The sequence below is a fragment of the Oryctolagus cuniculus genome, chromosome 3 (assembly GCF_964237555.1).
Source record: "Oryctolagus cuniculus chromosome 3, mOryCun1.1, whole genome shotgun sequence".
NCBI lineage: Eukaryota > Metazoa > Chordata > Mammalia > Lagomorpha > Leporidae > Oryctolagus > Oryctolagus cuniculus.
In genome coordinates this window covers 45,852,819-45,877,834 of record NC_091434.1, presented here as the reverse complement: position 1 = coordinate 45,877,834, position 25,016 = coordinate 45,852,819, and positions in this window count along the sequence as shown.

Here is a 25,016-nt window from a genome sequence, read left to right as displayed (position 1 = left end):
GGGTTCCCTGCTCACACTGAGGACTAAACTGATCCTTTGTGTATTTCATGAGCCAGCATGGGTGGGGATTTTACCCACTGTGGGCTAACCCTGGGTATTTGCCACATTGGAAGAGAGGAGGCGAGGTTTTTAAATATGCCAACAATATGAACATACACTGTCTCTGCTGACAATAGAGGATATCTACCACATGCAACCTTGGTGACCCTGGATTCTTTCCCCTTCATTGAGTACTGACCGAAGTACCCTGGCCCTACCAAGCACATGGCTCTGTGTATTTACTAAAGAAGAAGCTACAAAGGTATAGTTAAAAGATAAAAGAACCAGAGGAATAAAACAACAAATATTTCCATAAATACCTAAAAATAAATGCAGAAATAGAAGAAATAAGAACAAGGAAAACAACATGGCTCCCAAAAGCAAAAAATACACTTTAATATTAGAATGTTAGGATAAGAGATTGATTAAATGTCTAACCATGTATTCAAAAGAATGATAAAATTACTCAGAAACACAGAGAAAGAAATTAATGAGATAAAGTATATACACAATAAGAATGAAAAATTTTGCTGAAATTGAGATATTGAAGATAAATCAAACTGAAATATTTAAATGAAGAATTCAGTAGGTAAAATAGAAGATACAGTGGAAAGCCTCAAAAACAGACTTAGGGTGGCAGAAGAAAGAATATCTGAGCTAGAAGACAAATCCATGTAAATATCACAGACAAAAAATGGAGAAGAAACTAGAAAAGTTGAAAACAGTATTCAAGATTTATGGGATACAATCAAACAACCAAACATGTGTGTATTAGTAGTTCCTGAAGATGTGGAAAGACAGAACTGATTAGAGGGCCTCTTTAGGGAAATAATGGTAGAAAACTTCCCTAATTTGGGGAAAGAAAGTGGCATCCAAGTACAGGAAGCACAAAAAACTCCTAATAGATATGATCAGAAACTACCTTCACCAGGACACATTATAGTAACACTTTTAAAAATAAAACATAATGATAATATACTAAAGTGTGCACAAAAGAAATGTGATTACCTTCAGAGGATCCCCAAGTAGAGTAACAGCTGATTTCTCATCAGACACCCCACAGGCTAGGAGAGAATGAACAGACAGTCTCAGCCCTAAAAGGAAAATACATCAAGCCAAAATATTGTACCCAGCAAAGCTCTAAATTACAAATGAAAGTGAAATAAGATCTTTGAAAACATACAGTAATCGAGGCCGGCGCCATGGCACACTGGGTTAATCCTCTGCCTGCATTGTGCAGGCATCTCATATGGGTGCTGGTTCAAGTCCCGGCTGCTCCACTTTGATGCAGCTCTCTGCTATGGCCTGGGATAGCAGTAGAAGTAGAAGATGGCCCAAGTGCTTCAGCCTTGCAACTGCATGGGAGACCAGGAAGACTTTGGATCTGGGCAGCTCCTGCCATCTTGGCCATTTGGGGAATGAATCAATGGAAGGAAGACCTTTCTTTCTGTTTGTCTCTCTCACTGTCTGTAATTCTACCTGTGAAATAAATAAATAAAATCTTAAAAGAAAAAACAGAAATCAAAAGAATTGTTTTCTGCTTGTCCAGCTTTCAAAAGATGCTTAAAGATGTGCTAGACACAGAAACAGAAACATTGTCACCTCTATGAAAGAAAGTGAAGGCAAAAAATCTCTCAGAAAAAGTACAAAGGAAACTCAAAGTAAAGAATAGAAATACTTATGGAAAATGTTAGGAACAAATCAGTACTTATAAATAACAATCTTGAATGTAAATGGCCTAAAATCTCTAATTAAAAAACTGAGATTGAATGTATTAAAAAACAAGACCCATTTATTTGTATGACCCATACTCAGCCACATAGATTCATTCAGATTGAAAGAGAAAGAATGGAAAAAGATATTGCATACTAACAGAAAGCAAAAATGAACAAAGGAGGGCAGAAGGGCAGCAATGATAAAGGGATAAATTCAGTAGGAAGATGTGACAATAATAGATGTATAAGCACCCAATGTAAGGTCACCTGGCCATTTAAAACAAATATTAGTGGATGTAAAGGGTCACTATAATAGAATAACATTGGGAAACTTCAATGGCTGACTTTCATACATGGAAAGGTCAAATAGAGATAAAATCAACAAAGACCCAACAAAGCAAATATACACTATGGATCCAATAGACCTATGTGATATTTATGGACATTTCATACCACAGTTGAAGAATACACATTCATGTAGTCAATGAATGGAGCTTTCTCTAAAATATATCATATGGTAGACCGTAAATAATGTCTTAGCAAATTCAAAAACACTGAATTCCTATTAGGTACCTTTTCTGACCACAATGGATTGAAGCTGGAATTTAACAACTCAATAATTTCTAGAAAATGTGTAAGTACACGGGAACAGAATAACACACTCCTTCCTGAATGAAGGGAGGGTCATAGAAGAAATGAAAGTGATGTAAAAATATTCTTGTAAATGAAAGAATATGACAATACAACATATCAAAACAGGGAATACAGCAAGAACAGTAAAAGGGAAATTTATAGCAAACAGGGCCTACATCAAGAAATTGGAAGGTATCAACTAAAGGAGCTATCAATGCATCTCAATTACCTGGAAAACAACAAACCAGACTTAAAGTTAGTAGGAGAAAAGAAATAATTAAGGCCAGTGCTGTGGCATAGCAAGTAAAACCGCTGCCTGCAGTGCTGGCATGCAATATGGGTGTCAGTTCAAGTCCTGACTGCTACACTACCCATCCAGCTCCCTGCTATGGCCTGGGAAAGCAGTAGAAGATGACTCAAGTCCTTAGGCTCCTGCACCCATGTGGGAGACCTGGAAGAAACTCCTAGCTTCTGGCTTCAGATTGGTTCAGCTCTGCCATTACGACCATCTGGGGAGTAAACCAGCAGATGGAAGATCTCTTTCTTTTTCCCTCCCTATGCCTCTCTGTAACTCTGCCATTTAAATAAATAAATAAATATTTTTTTAAAAAGAAAGAATTAAAATTAGAGAAGAAATAAACAAAATTGGAACCAAAAGATTAATGAAATGAAGAGCTGCTTTTTTGAAAAAATAAACAAAATTGACACAGCATTTGCCCAACTAACCTAAAACAAAGGAGAAAACCCAAATGAATAAAATTAGAGATGAAAAAGGAGATGTAACAAAGATACCACAGAATTAAAAAGATCATCAGGAGTTACTCCCGACAGCTATATGCCAAAAAAAAAAAATGGAAAATCTAGAAAAAAGAAATAAATTTTTAGACACATGCAATCTACTAAAAATCAGTAATAAAGACATAGAAAACCTAAACAGACCAATGACTGAAATGGAGGTTGAATCTGTAATAAAGATCCTCCCAACAAAGAAAAACTCAGGACAAGTTAATTTCACCTGAATTCTACCAGACATTTAAAGAATAACTAAGTCCAATACTATTCAAGGTATTCAAAACAATTGAAATTTAGGTAATCCTCACAAACTGCTTCTACAAGGCTAGCATCACTTTAATTCTAAAACCAGAAAAAGATATAATAAAGAGAACTAGAGACTAATAACCCTGATAAACATAGATGCAAAAGTCCTCAAAAAATGCTGGCTATTTTAATCCAACAACACATCAGTAAGATCATTCACACTGAAAAAGTGGGACTTATCCCTGGTATTCAGGGCTGGATCAACATACACAAAACAACAAGTGTGATACATCACATTAATATAAGGAATGAAAACCTTATGATTACCTCAATAGATTCAGAGAAAGCATTTGATAAAATATAGCATCATGATAAAAACCTTAATCAAATTGAATATAAAAGGGACATTCCTCAACATAATCAAGAAAAATATACAACAAACACACAGCCAGTATCATATTTAATGGGGAAATGTTGAAATAATTCCCACTAAGATCCAGAACCAGACAAGGATACCCACTTTCAACAATGCTATTCAATATAGTACTGGAAGTTTTAGCCAGAGACATTAGGCAAGAAAAACAAATCAAAGGCTCAAACATTGAAAGGAGGAGGTAAAATTTCTCGTGTTTGCAGATAACATGTATAGAGGAACAGAAAGACTCCACCAGGAGATTATCAGAACTCAAAAGAGAGTTTGGTAAATTGGCAGGATATGACACTAACACAGAAAAATCAATAGCTATTGTATACACAGATAATGTTGTGGCTGAGTAAGAACTTGTAAGATAAATCCCATTCATCAGCACTACAAAAATAATTTAAATACCTTGGAATATATTTAACCAAGAAATGAAACATATGTATGATGCAAATTACAAAACAAAAAAGAAAGAAAGAAGTAAAAATATTTAAAAATCTTCCATGTTAGTGGATTGAAGAAAAAATATCACCAAAATGTCTACTCTATTGAAAGCTATTTACAGATTCAATACAATTTCAGTCAAAATACCAAGAAAATTCTTCTCAGATCTAGAAGAAAAGATGCTAAAATTTATATGGAAACATAAGAAACTCTAAATGGCTAAAGCAACCCTAAACAACAAAACAAAGCATAAAGTATCATAATACCAGATTTCAAGACATTCTACATGGCAGATATAATCAAAGCAGACTGGTACTGGCACAAAAATAGAAATATAGACTGTTGGAACAGAATAGAATCCACAGAAAGCAATCCAGAAATCTACATCCAACTACTCTTTGACAAAGGGGCTAAAATTAATCCATGGAGAAAGGACAGTTGGTGCTGGGAAATTTGGAACATTCCTCAATGTTCACAAATATGAAAAGGACTACTGCCTTATACTTTACACAAAGATCAACTCAAAATGGATCAACAATTTAAATCTAAGACCTGATAACTTCAAATTACCAGAGGAGAACATTGGGGAAAATGCAAAGCATTTGCATACGCAAAGACTTCTTGGAAAAGATCCAGAAACTCAGGCAATTGAAGCCAAAAATGACAAATGGGATTACATGAAGATGGGAAGCTTCTGTACTTCCATGGAAACACTCCATAAATGAAGAAGCCACTGACAGAAAGGGAGGAATATCTGGAAACTTTGCAACTAGTGTATTAATATCTAGAACATATAAAGAGCTCAAGAGATTCAACAATAAAAAACACACAGTCCAGTAAAGAAATGGACAAAGGACTTGAATAGGAATTTTCCAAAAGAAGAAATTAAAATTTGAATAGACAAACGTAAAAATGCTCAGCATCACTAGCCATTAGATAAATGCAAGTAAAAGCCACAATGAGGTTGCACCTCACTGCAGTTAAAATGGATTTCATTCAGAAATAAGAAGAAACAGAGATTCCAAGATGGCAGATTAGGGAGTGATGTGAAGCACCAACTAGGGATAAACAGTAAAATAAAAGGATGTAAGTACTGCACTCTCAGGGGAGAATTGAACAGAAAACTGCACTGGAAATCTTATAAGAGGAGGATGAACACCATAGACCTGGGTAGAGGGTGGGGATACAGAGATAACAGAGCACAATGCAGGACTACAGCAGCCACGAACTGGAGAAGGAGGCAACTTGGAGATGGAGAATGTACTGCAACTTATGGCGATATAGCCAGAAGCAGAGCATGGAACAAGTCTGGCCAAGAGCCCTGTCAAGAAATGGGCAAAGGACTTGAACAGGAGTTTTTCAAGAGAGGAAATTCAAATGGCCAAATACTCTGAGTAAATGCTTAGCATCACTAGTTATCATGGTAAGACAAATCAAAACCATGATGATGTTTCATGTCACTTCAGTTAGAATGCCTCACATACAGAAATCAACAAACAACTGCAGGCAAGGATGTAGGGAAAAGGGTACCTTGGTCCATTTATGGTGGGAATGTAAACTGGTGTAACCACTGTGGAAGATAGTATGGAACACCTCAGCAATCTGAATATAGAACTACCACATGTTCCAGCGATCCCATGCCTGGGAATTTACCCAAAACAAAATAAATCAGCATATGAAAGCATTATCTGTACTCTCATGTTCATAGCAAAGGTATGGAATCAACACACATGCCCATCAACTATTGACTGCAAAAAGAAATTATGGTATATATACACTATGAGGTACTTCTCAGCTGTAAAGAAAATGAAATTATACTTTTGCAACAAAATGAAACAACTGGAAACTATTATACTTAGTGATATAAGCCAGTTCCAAAAAGACACATATCATGTTTTCTCTGATCTGAGGTAGCTAATAGAGTACCTGAAATGTAATCCATTGGAGTGAAATAGACATTTTGAGATTTGATGTTTGCTTACAGCCCTTGTCTCGACCAATGAGGAATAGTGCTTTTTTTTTTTCTTCATGCTATTTGTTAAAATCTTTTACTTAGCATAGGGCTAGCTATATTATCATTAAGTGAACTGAAAGCAGATCACTAAAATTAAGAGTGGAAATGTGAGATGGAGAAGGAGGAAGCATTGGAACATGGATGGGAGGGTGACCAAGGGGGAAATGTTTCTATTTTGCTTACTGAATATATGAAATACATGGAACTTGTATGACTTAAATAGTTTTTAAAAGAAGGAAACTAAACATTAGCCAGATGTGAAGGAAAATAGATCCTCACACACATTTGGTTGGTATGTAAATTAGTACACCCATTGTGGAAGAGAGTATGGAGCTTCCTCATAAATCTTAAAATAAGTATATAATATGACCCCATCATCCCACTCCTGGGAATTTAACCAAATGAAATAAAATCAGCATAGGAAAGAGTTATGTGTACCCCATTTTTAAAGCAGCTCAAGTCATACTAGTTAAGATATGGAATCAACTTAGATGTCCATAAGTTGATGACTGGATAGAGAAAATGTGGTATATATAGATGATAAAATACTACTCAACAGTAAAAAGGATAAAATTTTCTCTTTCTCAACAAAGTGGATGCCCTTGGAAACCATCATACCTTGTGAAATACACCATCCTATAAAGGACAATTATCGTATGTTTTCCCTGATCTGTGGTAACCAAGAGTAAAAAAATGCAATATTTATGACCAAAATTGACATTTTGAGATTTAATTATTTTTTACAGCTCTTTACTCTCGAAGAATAGTGTTTTCTTTTTTCTTTTTTATGGGCTGAATTATTTATTTAGTGATGGTTAAGCTTATGATTATAAAATGAACTGAATATATACCACTGTACAAATTAAAAGAAAGAATAAGAAAGCAAGGAGGAGGTATGGTGGAATGTGTTACTATGCTCCTAAATCTGTATATATGAGTACATGAAATTTTTCACCTAATATAAGTAAAACATTGAAAAATAAATTCCCAATTATGGTAGTTCATCATATCATTCTGTGTTATTTACAACCATGTATAATGGCAATGGACCAGGAATTTATGAAATGTATAGAGTTAATTTATAGATTAATCTTACTTTTGTAATGTAAACTAGACACAACCCTAAATGACTATATTCTCAGTTAGAAAATCATGCAATATGGATATTAGTGATAAAATGTTTATTATATGAGGATATTCAAGAACTCAACTCCAGAGCCGGCGCCGTGGCTCAATAGGCTAATCCTCCACCTAGCGGCGCCGGCACACCAGGTTCTAGTCCCGGTTGGGGCGCCGGATTCTGTCCCGGTTGCCCCTCTTCCAGGCCAGCTCTCTGCTATGGCCAGGGAGTGCAGTGGAGGATGGCCCAGGTGCTTGGGCCCTGCACCCCATGGGAGACCAGGAAAAGCACCTGGCTCCTGGCTCCTGCCAGGATCAGCGCGGTGCGCCGGCTGCAGCGGCGGCCATTGGAGGGTGAACCAACGGCAAAGGAAGACCTTTCTCTCTCTGTCTCTCTCTCTCACTGTCCACTCTGCCTGTCAAAAAAAAAAAAAAAAAAAAAAAAAAAAAGAACTCAACTCCAAAGTATAAAGCATGAGCTATTTTAAGTCCCCAAAATATTCATGAATAAAAGTTATACTGTATTTCCCCATAGGAACAAAAGCACTCTGTTGTATTCTGTATTGTATATACTTAGAAAGCATATTACTCTTTCCTAAGACAATATTTGAGTGATAATTTATTTTACAGCTTTTCTGATACCTTTGGAAATAATCGGGGAAAGTAATTGGTGAAAATATATTCCTTCGTATAGCAGTGGCATAGAATATATATTTTAATCATCAATAGATTTAAGAAACTATTCCAGAAAAGAATATGAAACACAAATCTCTCCTATAGCTGGCAGCTATAGTGCCTTATCTCCTAATGCAGTGCCATCATAGGTAAATGAAGAAAACGGGCTTCTTTATATTGAGATTAGCCACTAGAGGGAACACATAAGGACTTGTTAATGTAAGTGAAACACATTAACAATGATAAAAAATGTTAGCCTGTAGAGTTCAAACAAAGTTCATTCTCTCCTATTATGTTTCAGTCTTGACGCATGAAAGAAAATTTTGAAGAAATTGATTACTCTTGGTAACTCCTGAATTTACTTCATAACTATCAAATGTTTTTGTGTATCCAACAGTAATATTTGATTTATTTTGTGTTTAGCTACCTATTTTGTTTTGTTTGCTTATAGGACAATGATAGGAAATCTCATTAAAGATATGATTTTTCACTATGAGTTTCTTTTTTTTCCTCATATCTTTTTTTTTCATCTTTTCTAAGAAACCTTTTATTTAAGGAATACAAGCTCCAAACATTTCATAAATACAACTTTAAGGGACATGATGATTCTTCCCACTACACCTGCCCTCCCACCCACTCTCCCATCCCACTTCCTCCTCCCTCTATTATCCCCACTTTTCATTTTTACTAAGATCTATTTTCAGTTGACATCACACATATATGGTTAACTCTGTGTTAAGTAAAGAACTCAACAAATAGTATGAAAAAAAAAAAACTGTTCCACAGCAGTTGAGACAAGTGATGTTTGAAAGTCATTGCTTCTCAAAGTGTAAATTTTATTTCTACACATTGCCTTTTAGTTGCTCTATTAGTTATCACAGATTAGGGACAACATAAGATATTTGTCCTTTGGAACAGGCTTATTTCACTAAGTATGATTGTTCCAGTTTCATCCTTTTTGTTGCAAATTACTGGATTTCACTTTTTTAATGCTGTGTAGTATTCCATGGTGTCCATATCACATCATTTTTATTTTATCCAGTATTCAGTTGATGGGCATTTGGGTTGATTCCATATTTAGCTATTGTGACTTCAGCAGCAGTAAACATGGGAGTACAGATAACACTTTCATATGCTGATTTCATTTCCCTTGGGTATATTCCCAGGAATGGGATGGCTGGGTCATATGTTTGCTCTATATTCATATTTCTGAGGTAGCTCCAGACTGTCTTCCATAGTAACTTTATCATTTACATTCTCACCAACAGTGGATTAGGATAACTTTTCCCTTACATCCTCATCACTATTTGTTGTGTGTAGATTTCTCTATGAGAGTCATTCTAATGCGAGTGAGGTGAAACTTTTTTGTGGTTTTGATTTGCATTTCCCTGATGGTTCATGATCCTGAGCATTTTTCATATGCCTGTTACGTATTTGCAATTCCTCTTTTGAAAAATGACCATTTAAGTCCTTTGCTCATTTAACTGGGTTGTTTGTTTTGTTGTTATTTTCCTGATCTCTTTATATGTTCTGGTTATTAATCTTTTATCAGTTGCATAGTTTGTAAATAATTTCTTCATTTCAGTCAGTTGCCTCTTGACTTTGCTGAGTGTTTCTTTTGCATTACTACTATATTTGAGTCTATTTGTCTTCTTAGAAACATTAACATTTCTTTTAAGTAGCCAGGTGGCCTTTAATTAGGTGCATCTACATTTATAATAGCCACATCGTCTTGTTAAATTGATCCCTTACTCTACATAGTGCCCTACTTTGTTTTTTAAATAGTTTTTGTGTTAAAATCTATTTTGTCTGATAGTAGGATGGCTACACCAGCTCTTTTTTTGTTTCTGTTAGCACTTAATATCTTTTTCTGTCCTCTCACTTTCAGTCTGTGTGTTTCTTTGTTGCTCAGCTGTGTTTCTTGTAGACAATTTATAGATGGGTTCTGTTTTTTAATCCATTCTCCTAGTCTAGTCTGTATCTTATAACTGAATAGTTGATGCCATTTACATTCAAGGTTACTATAGATAAGTAAAGATTTTGCTTTGCCATTTTTCTATAAATATTACTATTGTTTATTTTCTTTTTTGTCCATGGGACTTTTATTTAAAGATTTATTTATTTATTTGAAAGTCAGAGTTACAAAGAGAGAGGAGAGGCAGAGTGAGAAAGAGAAAGATCTTCCATCCAATGGTTCACTCCCAAATTGGTCGCAATGGCTGGAGCTGCGCCTATCTTAAGCCAGTAGCCTGGATCTTCTTCTGGGTCTCCCACTAGGGTTCAAGGGCCCAAGGACTTGGGCCATCTTCCACTGCACTCCCAGGCCATAGCAGAGAGCTGGATCAGAAGAGGAGCAGCCAAGACTAGAATGGGCGCCCATACGGGTTGCTGGCACCTCAAGCTGGGGCATTAACCTACTGCACCACAGCACCAGCCCCTGTTTACTTTCAATTTCCTTTTAATTTTTCTTGGAGATTTTTTGCCTTCATCTTCTTTCACAGTGTTGACCATATTTCTGTGTCTCTATGTGTAACACATCCTTAAGCATCTTTGGTAAGGCTGGTAGTGTGGTGACTAATTCTTTCATTTTCTGTTTGTTACAGAAAGTCTTTTTTTCACCTTTTTTTCACAAATGACAACTTTGCAGGTCCAGTATTCTGAATTGACATTTTTTTTTCTCTTAAGACTTCAAATATATTTAACCATTCTCTCTTTACCTGTAGGGTTTCTGATGAGAAGTCCACTTTGAGTCTAACTTAAGATCCTATGAAAGTATTCTGGCATTACTCTCATGCATATTTTAGAATCTTTTATTTTGTACTGTGGAGAGTTTGACTGCAATGTGTCATGATGAAGATCTTTTCTGGTCATGTCTATTGGGAGTTCTATATATGTCCACATAGAATGTCCCTTTCTTTCTCCAAATTAGAGAACTTTTCTGTTGATATGCCACTAAAAAGCCTTCTAATCTTTTCTCTCTTTCTGTGCCTTCAGTAACTCCAAAGATACATAAGTTGGGTCATTTGATAATATCCTACAGATATCAAAAATGTTTTTTTTTAGGTTTTTAATTTCTTCTTCTTTTTGTTGGTCTTACTGAAAAATATTCTTCGATTTGTCTTTTAAATTGCATATTCTGTCTGCTATTTAACCAATTCTGATATTAAAATTTTCCACTGGATTTTTTCTTCTGTTGAATTCTTCATTTCCAATATTTCATTCTGATTTCACTTTAAGATTTCAATTTCATGTGAGAAACTTTCTTTCATGTCATGTACAGATTTCATTAGTTCATGGACTTGGTGCTGATTATTTCTAAGTAATCCTACAATCAATTTTTTAATTACATTCTTGGCATTTCTTCATTCTATTCATCTTCATGTTCTAGTATTGAAATGTTGTACTTTTGGGGGGTGTCATGTTGTCTTCCTTATGCTTGTTTCTTGAATTTCTGTGTTTATTATTTGTGGAGATACTCGTATCTTATTTGTTATTCCCATGTGATTGATTTAATCTTTGGACTATACTTCTGTGGATTAGTGGAGTGTCTACATTTTCAGTGAATACCTAGAGGTGTGGGGTGGGTGTGGGCAGCAGACTCTGTTCAGTGCTCCAGGGTGAAGGGAGTTCCAAGGTAACACCCAAGTTGGGCACAGTAAATCTCCTTTTTTTTTTTAATCAAAGGGGAGGTTTGTACATCTCTGTTGACATAATCTCAGCTCACTTCCTCTCCTCAAAGGAGACCAGTGTCTGGGTGCTAGCCCTGTGGGTATAATATTCATCCTCACTGCCATAAGAACCACACAAAGGAACTGTGCATTCTTCTGTGTAAGCAGAGATTCCATTGCAAAAACTCTTACCAGGAAATCAGGGAGCCCTTAGCATGTGGAGTGTCCTACATTGACAGCACAAAGTCCAGCCACATCTTGAGCACTCACACAGCCATGGTGTTTTCACAGTCCCAGCACACAAGCCTCCCCGAGGACTGGCCTGCCAGACTCAGACCTCTCCACTCAGTTGTTTGCTGGGCATGTGAACATGAGCTGGTGCAGCTCTTACTTATGTCTAAAATGGCACCTACCCTCTCTCAGATTGTTACAGGACACCAGTGCAGGGTGGTCAGGGAAGGAGAAATGTGTTCTCCCTTTTTTGCTCCTCTAGTTTGGCAGATACATTGTCCCCTACAGGGCTCCAAGCCAGATTCCCATCATGTTCTTCCCTCAGCTTTTTTTTTTTTTAAGATTTTTTTATTTATTTGAAAGACTTACACACAAAAAGTAAGAGACAGAGAGAGATGGATATATATATATATATATAGAGAGAGAGAGAGAGAGAGAGGACTTTTATCTGCTGGTTGACTCCCCAATTGGCTGCAACAGCTGGAGCTGAGCCAATCAGAAGCCAGGAGTTTCCTCCTGGTCTCCTATGAGGTGCAGGGGCCCAAGGACTTGGGACATCTTCTACTGCTTTCCCAGGCTGTAACAGAGAGCTGGATTGGAAGTGGAACAGCTAGGACTCAAACCGGCAACCAAATAGGATGCTGGCACTGCAGATGGCAGCTTTAGCCACTATACCACAGCTTTGCCCTAGTTCCCTCAGCTTTATTGCCAGTGGCTTGGGATGCCATGGACTGGTTTCACCTCACTCCAGATCTGGTGCTGAGGTTCTCGGCTGCTGGGATCCTCTATTGTGCGTATCCACACCCACCATGTAGGTCAACAGTGTCCCTCTAATTTGCTTGGAGTTTCCTCTGCCACTGTCTCCCTAACTCTTCCCTGAGACTGCAATCTCTCCACTTTTTTAAAGCTATTTTCTCCTGAACTGGAGCAGCAATATCCCTCTCTATTCTGCCGTCTTGGATCTGATTACCCTATGAGTTTCCTACATCGCAATGTCACTCTGGGATTTTGGAAACCTTTTAACACCCCAGGATATGATTCCCTCTCTCTTTTCACAAGCCTCAGAAGAATGACAGCAAAATGATACTTTTCAATAAATGCTCCAAAGCCTGTGACTCTTATGTGATAAAACCAGAAGTAAATATTAAAATAGCATGATAAAATGCTAACCTTTTAAATGTAACACTGGAATTGGCTCTGAAAAGATCCAGTCTCCTCAAACATTGGCTAGAGGGTGGGTATCTGCCACTGCAGTTAAGATATCACTTGAAACACCCCTATATCTGAACTTCCCTTTTATCAGCTTCCAGTTAATATACCCCCTGGGTGGGAGCAAGTACTTCAATCTCTACTATCCATGTGTGAAACCCTGAATGGTTTCATTGTTACTGGCTTTGGCATAGTCCAGCCCTGGCTATTGTTGCCATGGTAATTGAAGAGTGAACCAGTACACCAGTAGATGGACGGTCTCTCTTTTTCTTCCTGTCCTCTCTTATGCTCCCCTCACCTCTCATCTTTTGTCCTTTCCTTTCCTTTTCCCTTCCTTCCCTTTCAAATTAAATGAAAATTTAAGAAAAAATTAAAACATGTTTGAATAAAATAATTACCAGTATTGAACCGGAAGGTATCTTCCTTCTTGACATTTTTTTCCTTGAGGACAAGTATTATTCAAATATTAACTGAGGAGAGAATCTGGAACCTGCAATCAAAATGTAAGATAAATTGATCAAGAAATCTGTAGGAAAGGTCATTTCCTGTAATTTTTACTTGATTGGTGATATTTTGTCTCTATAATTCATAGTAAATAATTAAATATAAAATTATATGCTTAATTCTTATTTTAAAAGATGTGCAATTTTTTTTTACTTTATTTATAATGTGTTTTTTTCTTTGGCTGAAAAATGAATCTGTGATAAAAATTCTTTTAACATTCATGTAATGTATTTGGTCTAGACTTTAATAACGAGAAATAGTAGTTTCAAATAGTACACCAAGTTTTAAGCAAGAGTGTAGAATGAATAAAAATCAAGTAGATGAACAAGAGAGTGTTGCCAAAGTAGTCATATCAAAGTATTGAAGAGATGAATAATTTCCATAGACATTCAGTAGACATCCTGGAATTAAATATCCTTAGATCTAAGAAACTGAAACCATAATTAAGTAGAGATGTCATTATTGTTATTAAAAGTTTTTTTAAAAAGTATAACCTAAATATCTGTCCCCATCATAAAAACTAAATAAGGATTTAAAGCAATATCTGGTTGATAAACACAACTATTTTTGAAAGAAGCTTGTAACATTAAAATTTGATCTTCTCTTGTTGACAGAGAAATATAATAAAAATTATAGTTAGTAAGACATAATATTTCCCCTTGATATTTTCAAAGAATCCACATATTACAGAAAATAAATTTGTGTCAGAAAAAGTAAAGTCCAATATAATCTGAAAAAGAAAAACACCTTAAACTGAATCATTCTCCCTTAAAAAAAAGTAAAAGCAAAAGTATCTTAAAATGCAGCTTATCTCCACAGCAATTTTTCTTGCAATTGTTACAAATTCTAGGAAAGAATATGTAACTACATATCTCAGAATTCTTGAGACCTTATTACAATTTCAGTTGCAAACTTGGCTGATTTTAAGTACTTTACAGAAAGATTTCTTTAATGCCAATTTACTGGTCCTACCCTAGAATTAAAGAGTAGGAATCTCTGTGTGTTGGCATTTGAAAAGTACCCTGCAACATGATACCATATTGCTGAAATGTCATGAGTTTTATCATGTGGATCTGTTACTCTTCATAGTCAATATACATTCATTTATGATGTTTTTCTTAACTCTAGAGTTGTAAGAAGAAAAGTAGCCTTACAGAGATGAGAATATCTTAATTTTTGGAATACATATTCTGTGAATATATTAGACCATATGATGTCACATTACATCTTTTGGTGCTGTAACGGAAAAACGAAGATGGAGAAATTTATAAAGGACAAAGATTTATTTCTTCCAATTCTGGAAGATGGGAGTCCAAGATTAAAGTTCCAAATTCTGTGGAAGCCCATATTGCTGTGACATAACATGATAGAAAGTATCACATGGCAAGATAGTGTAAGCAAGAACAGGAGGAGGAAGAGAACCAAATTCATCTTCTTATTATATCACAGCATTAACCCATAAATGAGGCAGAGCTTTCATTCCATCTTGAAAGTACTACCTGTTAATACTGTTGCACTTGCAATTAAGTTTCCAACACACAGTTTGGGGGACACATTCAAACCACAGCAGATAACAAAGAGAAATTAAGATTAGATACAGAATTTAGGTTCTAATGAACAAATAATAGAACAGGAAGATTACCCTGGATTGCCTTAGTGTAGTCTCAACTTTCGTTATAAGTATGATGGATGAAAGAAAAACAGGAAGATCTAATCATAGAAGAATGGTCAGAGAAGTACAAGGTTGCTGGCTGTGAAGATGGAATAAGTGGGTCACAATCCAAAAAAAGCAGGTGGTATCTAGAAGCTGATGAAAAACAAGAAAATGGTGTCTTCTCCTCCACCAAAGTCTTCAAAAGGGAATGTGGACATGCTGACACCTTGAGTTTGACTCAGTGAGAGCCACATCAGACTTTTGACCTACAGAGCTATAAGATCATCTGTTTATACTATTTTAAAACACTACGTCTGGTAATTGACTGCACTAACTACGGAAAACTATGACAGATTTCTGTATTTGAAGAGGAGTGCGGCTGCAATAAATATTTATAAGTGTGGAAGTAGCTTTAGAATTGGGCAGTGGTAAGAAGCTGGACGAATTTCGAACAGCATGAAAGAGAAAGCCGAGATTGCCTTGAGCAGCCTTTGAACAGTAATGTGGATGTTAGCAACTCTGCTAGGGAACATTTAGAAGAAAGTGAACAGCATGGTGGAAAAAAACACATACTGGCTTAGATTATACCTAAATAGTGCTGAACAGACTATTTGTAGAAATATGGACATTAAAGGCACTGCTGGTAGTGGTTCAGAAGGAAGTGGGCAAAGTGGGCAAAGGAAGTGTGTTGTTGAAAATTTGAAGAGAGGGGATTCTTGTTACAAGCAAAACTAAATCAAACAGCTGTATGGGAGGAAGAACTTATAAATGAAGAAAACTGAAATGGTTTCAGGCAAAAGGCTGAAGGCTTCTTCTTACTGCACACAATAAAATGAGAGAAGAAAGGATCAATGAAAACAGAACTTGATGACCTAGAAAAATCTCGGCCTTCCGAGATAACAATATACTAAAATTAATTGATTTACTCTTATCAGAATGTATGAGCATCCGACTTGTTAGACAATTGAAAAGTGAGGTGGTGAATCAGCCCAATAAACAAAACTGAAACTAATAACCCTAGCCTTACTCAAACAAGAATAACGAGACACTGGTTTGCTTTCCATATGGGCAGCATGGGGAGAGAGTGAAGGAGATAAAAATAGACATGGGGAATCACTTTATATTTTCCAGACCCGAACCAAAAGATTTGGAAGTCAGAAGAGAGGGAAGAAGTAGAAATGGAAAGTACTGATTCCAAGTCAAGGAAAGTTTCGGTCAAAACCTCCAATAATGAGATCTTGGTAGAATTTCCTGGGAATTCCTTTAGCTGTGGCCACTGACAAGGAGGATTTGGAATTCAAATCTGCATGGGAACATGTCATGATTGAGAAAAGAAGTACTGGATTTGAGTCTTTGACTGCAAGTCTCTCTAGCAAAGAGCAATGCATTGGCTTGGCACCAAGTCCTGAAGTGGGAAGACAGCCCTTCCATATGAGACCTACTGGGCAAAACCCTATAATTCTCTAAGGTTGGCTCCAAAAGAACCCATGTAGGCTATTGGCCCTCTGCTTATAATACCTTAGAGATAGCAAAAGTTCATATTATGAATTCACTGAAAGGGAAGTTTGAAGAGACTGTGTGATCTATAGATCCCCTCTGTCATCTGCGAGCAAGTCAAAGATGAAGAAATTTCCTGTTCAATAGAGGGAATTTCACTGACATTCACAAGGGAGTTAAATTCTTGTCTGTGAGACTAGAGGGCAGAGCAGTACTGCCTTATTCCCAGGCCTTGAAACTAAGAATTCTCCTAGCTGGAATGCTTATGACTAGTGATTTCTTGTCTCCCTTTTTTTCTCCCTTTTTGAATGGGAATTTCTATCACAATTATCCAATGTCTTTCTCATTAGTGTATTTAATGAGAAGAGAGCCTGTTTTCCCGTTTTCCAGGAAAATACACACAAAAGAATTTTTCTTTAGGACAAATTATACCCTCACCCAATTCAAATTTAGATGCTTTAGATGATGACATTCATGGCTTTTAAATCTATTGATAGTAAGATTATATTTCGAAATTTGTGAATATCCTCTAATTGGTTCATATTTTTTCTTGCTGATAGATAATTGTATTTTTCAAGCGAGGTACATATGACTCTTTGGGACCAGGGAAATGCTGAGGCACAGTGATAGTCCCGCATAGCCCCCAAAATGATATTGCCATCTCAATTCTTGCAACCTGTGAATATACCAAATTATGTGGAAAAGAGGGATTGAGGTTATTAATAAACTGAGTTTAAAACAGAGACATTTTCCTGGATTATCTACTAGAGTACTTTATAATTACAAGGACACTTAAGAGTAGAAGGGAGGCAAAAAACAGAGGGAGATGTAGCTGTAGAGGGATGATCAAAGAGATACAAAATAACTAACTTATAGACTCTAGAATATGGAAAAGGCAACCAGAAAGTTTCTTCCCGGGTGCCTGCAGGAAAGAATGCAGCTCTGCCAGTCTATTGATTTTAGCCTGGTAACATCTGTGTGCATCTTCTGACCTACAGAACTGTGAGATAATTGATTTATATTATTTGAAGCCATTATATGTGTATTAATTTGTTACTGCAACAATAGAAATACATACTAGATCTATTATCTTTAATCAAATAACATTTGCAATTTAGTCAAAATACATCATTGCATTAATCCAACTTAGTGTGTGACTATTTCTAATGCATTCAATTATTCATTTCAATATTTCTTCCAAGTTGTATATACTTTTAGTACTTTTAATATGAAACTCAATTGCTCTCTATCTTTTGAATAAAAGTCTAAATCAAATTGAAGTCATCATTTGTTTCTTTGAAATACCAAGTCATTTTGCGAATCCCATGCAGATATTTTGTTCTACTCATTGACAATAAAGTCACACAGAAAGAACAAATAGTAATACCGACTCTTTTAAACACAAGAATGAATGAAGCTGTAATAGTTATCAAACAATGCCATCAAAGATTTGATCCTTCTTTCAACATTCCTTTTTCCATTCGTTTCCAGGTTCTTTTTGGCAAAACTCTCTTCTGAAGCATCTGATTCCATTCTTGGCTATTTCACATCAACACAATTTTTGCTATTGTTCTTAGACATAATCGCAATAATCTTGAAGGCATGATTAAGCAGTCATCTTAAATGTCAAAAATTTTAACTGAAGCACCAATGTTTTATTTTTGATAGCAGAATAGGCAAATTTTAGAATGTTTTTGTTCTCTTGGCCTTCTATTCAAACCTTTTGTAAATGATTCTGCCACACTGAGAGTTGGCACTTACTGCTTCTGTCCATCTGTCACAATGGAATTTTGCCGGTTTTAAAATGTGATAAGACAAATATACTCGAACATAAGTGCCAGCAAAACATAGACATAATTTTTAACTCTGAATAGCATTTCTAACACTACCCTTTGGGAATATGCCCTGAGGTCTTTGGCACTTTTTATTTTCTTCTTTTCTTTTCTTTTCTTTTCTTTTTTTTTTTTTTTTTTTTTTTTTTTTTTTTTTTTTTTTGACAGGCAGAGTGGACTGTAAGAGAGAGAGACAGAGAGAAAGGTCTTCCTTTTGCCATTGGTTCACCCTCCAATGGCCGCTGCGGCCAGCGAGCTGTGGCCTGCGCACCACGCAGATCCAAAGGCAAGAGCCAGGTACTTATCCTGGTCTCCCATGGGGTGCAGGGCCCAAGCCCTTGGGCCATCCTCCACTGCACTCCCTGTCCACAGCAGAGAGCTTGCCTGGAAGAGGGGCAACCAGGACAGAATCCAGCACCCCGACTGGGACTAGAACCCGGTGTGCCGGCGCCGCAAGGCGGAGGATTAGCCTAGTGAGCCATGGCGCCGGCCGGCACTTTTTATTTTCAATGGGGAAAAAAAAAAGAAACACTATGATCTGCTGAATTATGTGTTTTGTTCATATCAAATTTACTTTTATATCATGCTCTTTTCAAAAATGGCAAAATAATTCTCTGTTGGCACTGCTAAATATCCATACTCTGGATGAAGAAGCACAAATCTCATCAGATGTTATATGTGAAAGTGTAAAACACTATACAGGTACAACTAAAAAACTGCATTTCATGATATCCGGTTATAAATTTTCCTGGCATCATCATTTTGAATAATTATTTTTGAATGATTTGACATGAAAGGAACCTTGAAGAATAAACATGTTCTTTAACATGCAAAGATTAACTTGATATTTGCATTTCTAAAGCAATGTGATTACCCATTTATAGATAAGAAGTTTAACAGATATTGAGCACTGCATATTCTCTACTAAATAAATGAGAATATGCTTAATATTTGTTTTCTGTTATATTGGGCCATTGAATGCTGAATAAATATTTTTGTTGTTAGTAAAATTAGCTAAAATAGAACACAAGTTTTATCAAACATAGAGAACAAAGCATGTAGTAACTATGTTTATATGATAAGCATACATTTTGTATATATGCGTTTCCTTAGTATCTTTATTTTTTAGAGAGACTAATATGCACAAAAGGTAAAAATACATAGTTTTTTAGTGTTTTAATTATAAACCAAAATAAAAAGAACATAAATAGGGTACAGAAAAATAATCTCACCATATAAAATGATGGATTTCATTTAATAGTTCAGCATTTAAAGAACACTAAATCTCAGCTGCAGGATTTTTTTAAGTTTATGCATTAGATTTTCTTTACTTGTGGCAGCTCTAAAAATGAGGGAGGAAAGGGAAGGGGAATTTTTTCTTAACTTTCATTTATCAATCTTTGTGTTGGTAATACAGTCCAGTGCTCATAATCCAAAGAGTATTTATGCAAAAATATACACAAAATCTTATTTCCTCACACTTGGCAAATTCACTCTGTTCTTATCAATAGAAGTCAGAAATATTGTTTCCCTAAACTAATTTTGTATTTATTATATATAATTATTTATAAGTAAATACATTTAGTAAACATTCTCCAACTTATTGTCAAATAATAGGAGTAAATGGAAATCAATTTTTTTGTTTTGTCTATTTAACATGATATATATTCATAAGGAATTTCCACATTTTAGTGACTACACTCTATTCAGTTATACATTTTAGTGACTACACTATATTCAGTTATGTGTAAGTACTACAATTTCTTTATTTTTATTTTTTATAATTACTTTTGTTTGCAATTTAATGAAAGTTTTTACAAAAAATATATATTTTAATATACTATCTAATATTTTCAGATATTCCTATGAGATAATAACTGTTCTCAATATAGACATATGCATCTTAAAACTCAGAATTAAAGTACACTTAATGATGGGGCTATGTTTCTGCAGGCCTAAAGCTGGCAAAGCTAAGGCAAATATCCTAAGTCATTTTTGTGGAATTTGTCTCATGCCACTATCCATTTCAAACTGCTAACAAATTGCTCTGTTTTTTTCCACATTTTTATGAATGTTTCAACAGTTGTTTTATATTTTGTATGAGCCATGGAATAATGCCATAGTTGAGACATGGAAAAATGAAAAGTAGGTAGTTTTTCCTTGTGATAGATTATGGTGTCCTATACACAAATGCTTATTGCTTCTGGTAGGACACCAAAAGACAATGTCGATTTAGCTACTTTGAACTTAGCAAATAGTTGTTTTATGGATTCCATGTTTTTCTTTTGTAAAATTAACTTTAATTTTTTTATCTTTTTGCCAGGCAGAGTTAGACAGTGAGAGAGAGAGACAGAGAAAGTTATAGACCATGAGAGAGAGACAGGGAGAAAGCTCTTCCTTCTGTTGGTTCACTCCCCTAATGGCTGCTACGGCCGGCACTGTGCCAATCCGAAGCCAGGAGCCAGGTGCTTCCTCCTGGTCTCCCATTCGCGTGCAGGCCCCACGCACTTGGGCCATCCTCCAATGCCCTTCTGGGCCACAGCAGAGAGCTGACTAGAAGAGGAGCAACTGGGACTGGTACCTGGTGCCCCAACTGGGACTAGAACCTGGGGTGCCGGCACAACAGGTGGAGGATTAGCCAAGTGAGCCACGGCGGCGACCATCTTTAATTTTTAAATTGACATATAAGCTGTACTTACTTATGGGTACCAGTTCATGTTTCAATACACATATTTCTGTAAAGTTGTACAATGTTGCAATAAGAATATTCAAATCTATCTCTTCAAAATTATCATTTCTTGATGGTAATGACATGTAATACGCATTCGTCCTTTTTTTGAAATATACAATGCAATATCATTATCTATAGTCACCCTACAGTGACATAGAACATCAGAAACTATATTTCTCCTGTATAACTGAAGTTTAGTACGACTGACCAAATTTTTTCCCATATCTCCACGTCCCCAGCCCTTGGTAACAATTCTGTTGTCTTTATAAGCAGTGACAATTTCACTTTTTTCTTTCCAATTTTGACAGCTTTTCTCTTTTGTTTACTTAATTGCTCTGGCTAATACTTTCAGTATCAAGAACAAAAGTAACAAAAGTCAGAATCTTTGTCTTGTTCTACATATTGAAGAAGGTGATGACTTTTTCCTGTTCAGTATGATGTAAACTATAGGCATGTTTTACATTTCTTCTATACCTATGCATTCAGATTTTAATGCAAAAGGATGCTGAATTATATTGAGTGATTTTTACTGTCTGTAGAGATGATCAATGTGTTTTAATACTTTATTCTGTTACTATGATATATCATATAAACTGTTTTGCATATGATAAATCATTCCTCCATTCCTGAGGTGCAAAGATTTTTTTTCCATACTGTTGGATATCTTTTCACTCTGTTGATCATTATCTTTACTGTGCAAAAGCTTTCCAGTTTGATATAGTCCCATTTGCTTAGTTTTGCTTTTGTTGCCTATGCTTTGGTGGTCTTGTCCAAGAAGTCCTCCCTACACCAGTGTCTTGAGTGTTTCCCCTGTGTTTTCTCCCAGTAATTTCATAGATTCAGGTCTTAAATTTAGAACTTTGATCCATATAGAGATGATTTTTGTATGTGGCGAGAGGTATGGACCTAATTTCATTCCTCTACATATATACATTTAGTTTTCTTAGCATCATTTGTTAAAGAAACAATCCTTACTCCACTGTATGGTCTGAGCGCTTTTAGCAAAATTCTGTTGGTTGTAAGTATGTGGATTAATTTCTGGGTTCCCTATTCTGTTTGATTGATATATAAATCAGTTTTTATGCAAGTTCCATGCTTTTTTAATAACCAAAACTTTGTAGTATGCTTTGAAGTCAGGTATTGTGATGCCTCTAGCTCGTTTTTTTCTTGTTCAGGATCCCTTTGGCTAATTTGGGTTTTTGGTGATTCTACATGAATTTTAGAATTGCTTTTTCTAGTTATGTAAAGAATATCATTGGTATTTTGATAAGGATTGCATTGAATCTGTAGATTACTTTAGACAGTATAGATATTTTGATGATATTAATTCTTCTAATCTATGAGTAAGGAATATTACTTGGTGATTTTTTCATCAATGTTTGATAGTTTTCATTGTAGAGCTCTTTTGGTTTTTGGTTAAATTTATTCCTAAACATTTGGTTTGTGTGAAGCTATTGTGAAAGGACTTTCTCTCATTAATTCTTTCTGTGGATTATCATTAGCATACAAGAAGCTACGTTTTTGTATTTTATTTTGTAACCAGCAACTTTACTGAATTGATTTGTCAATTCTAATAACGTTTTGGTGGAGTGTTTAGGTTTATCGATATACAACATCATGTTACAGGCAAACATGGATATGACTTTCTCTTTTCCAACTTTGATGTCCCTTATTTCCTTCTCTTCCATAATTATTTTCTCTAAAATAATTATATTGAATAGGAGTAGTGAAAGTCAACATTCTTCTCTTGTTCCAGGTCTGAGGGGAAATGCTTTCAGCTTTTCCCCATTAAGTACGATATTGACTGTTGGCTTGTTATATATAGCCTTTATAAATTTCTGTACCTAATGTGTGAAGGGTTTTTGATGATGAAGTAGTGTTGAATCTTTTCAAATACTTTCTCTGCCTCTGTTGAGATCACAGTATGGTTTTAGTTCTTTATTCTATTGATGTGATCTATCTTGCTTATCGATTGGCAAACACTGAACCACCATTCAATTCCTGGGGTAAATCTCACTTGATATTGATATATGACCTTTTTGATATGGTTTTGGATTTGATTTTGTAGTATTTTGTTGATAAACATTGCATCTATATTCATTCAGAATACAGGTTTCTAGTTTTATTTATGTCATGTCTTTGGTTTTGGTATTAAAGTAATGCTAGCCTCATAGAAACAGTCTGACAGAGTTCCATCTGGTTCAATATTTTGGAAAGTTTGAATAGTATTGGAGTTACTTCTTCATTGACTATTTCATAGAATTCAGTAGTAAAGTCATCAGGCCCCAGATTTTTCTTTATGGAAGACTTTGATTACTAATGCAATCTAATTGCTTTTTATAGGTCTGCTTACACTTGTCTGTCTTCTTGATTGAAATCTTGGTAGGTTAGATGAATTCAGGAATTTATCCATTTCTTTGACATTTTTCAGTTTATTAGCATATAATTCTTCATAGTATTTTCTTTTGATCCTTTGTATTTCAGTCATTTCATTTGTAACATTTCCTTTTTCAACTCTAATTTTATTTGTTCTTTTTTCTAGTTTCTGGACTACAATGATAGGTTGTTTATTTTAAATTTTGCAAAGAAAAATGGATTTTTTTTTCATAGCATTGATTGCTATGGTTTGCCCTTACTACTGATTTTGATGTGTCCCATAGTTTTCAGCAGGCTGGGTTTCTATTATCTTTTGTCTCAAGAAATGTTTAAGTTTTTTTCTTAATTTCTTCCATCATTCATTGGTTGTTCAGGAGTACATAGTTTAATTCCTAAGCACTGGCATATTTTCCATACCTTCAGTTATTATTGATTTTTAGTTTTATTTTTTTGAGTAAGAAGTTTACTCGTTAATATCTCATTTACATATCTGTTTAGACTTTTTTGAAACATACTATATGATCTATCCTTCAGAATTTTCCAAGTGCTATTGAGAAAGGTGTGTTTTCTGAAACTGAAGTCTATATGCTATAGACTTCTGTTAGGGCTAATTATTCTAGGGTAATGGATTAACACTGTTTTTTGTTGATTCTCTGACTGGATGATGTACATTTCTGAGAATGGGATATGAATATTTGTTAATATTGTATTGGAGTATTTCTCATCCTTAAGTTCTATTAAGATTTGCTTCCAATTCCTAGGAGCTCTGACATTGGCTGCAAATATATTATATTTAGAATAGTTATTTCTGTCTGTAGAGTTGATCTGTTTTTCATTACATAATTATACCCTTATCTCTTTTATTGTTTTTGATTTGGAACCTATTACATCTACTATACATATGGCTATTACTGCCTTCCCTTTACTGCTGTTTTCATGAAATACTGTTTTTAATGTTGTTATTTTCAGTTTATGCATATCCTTATGTGTGAAGCAAGTTTCTTGTAAGTGATACATAATTGGATCTAATATTTTTATGCATAATTTGCAAAATGTATTTTAATTTGAGCATCTAGTCCATTTACATTTAAGACAATTATTAATAGATACGTTCTTACTACTGTCATATTTATTGCTATTTTTGTTCTAGAAGTTTTTTTAGTCCTTTCTTTTTTTCATTCCCTCTATTACAGGCTTCCTTACTGATTAAGCAATT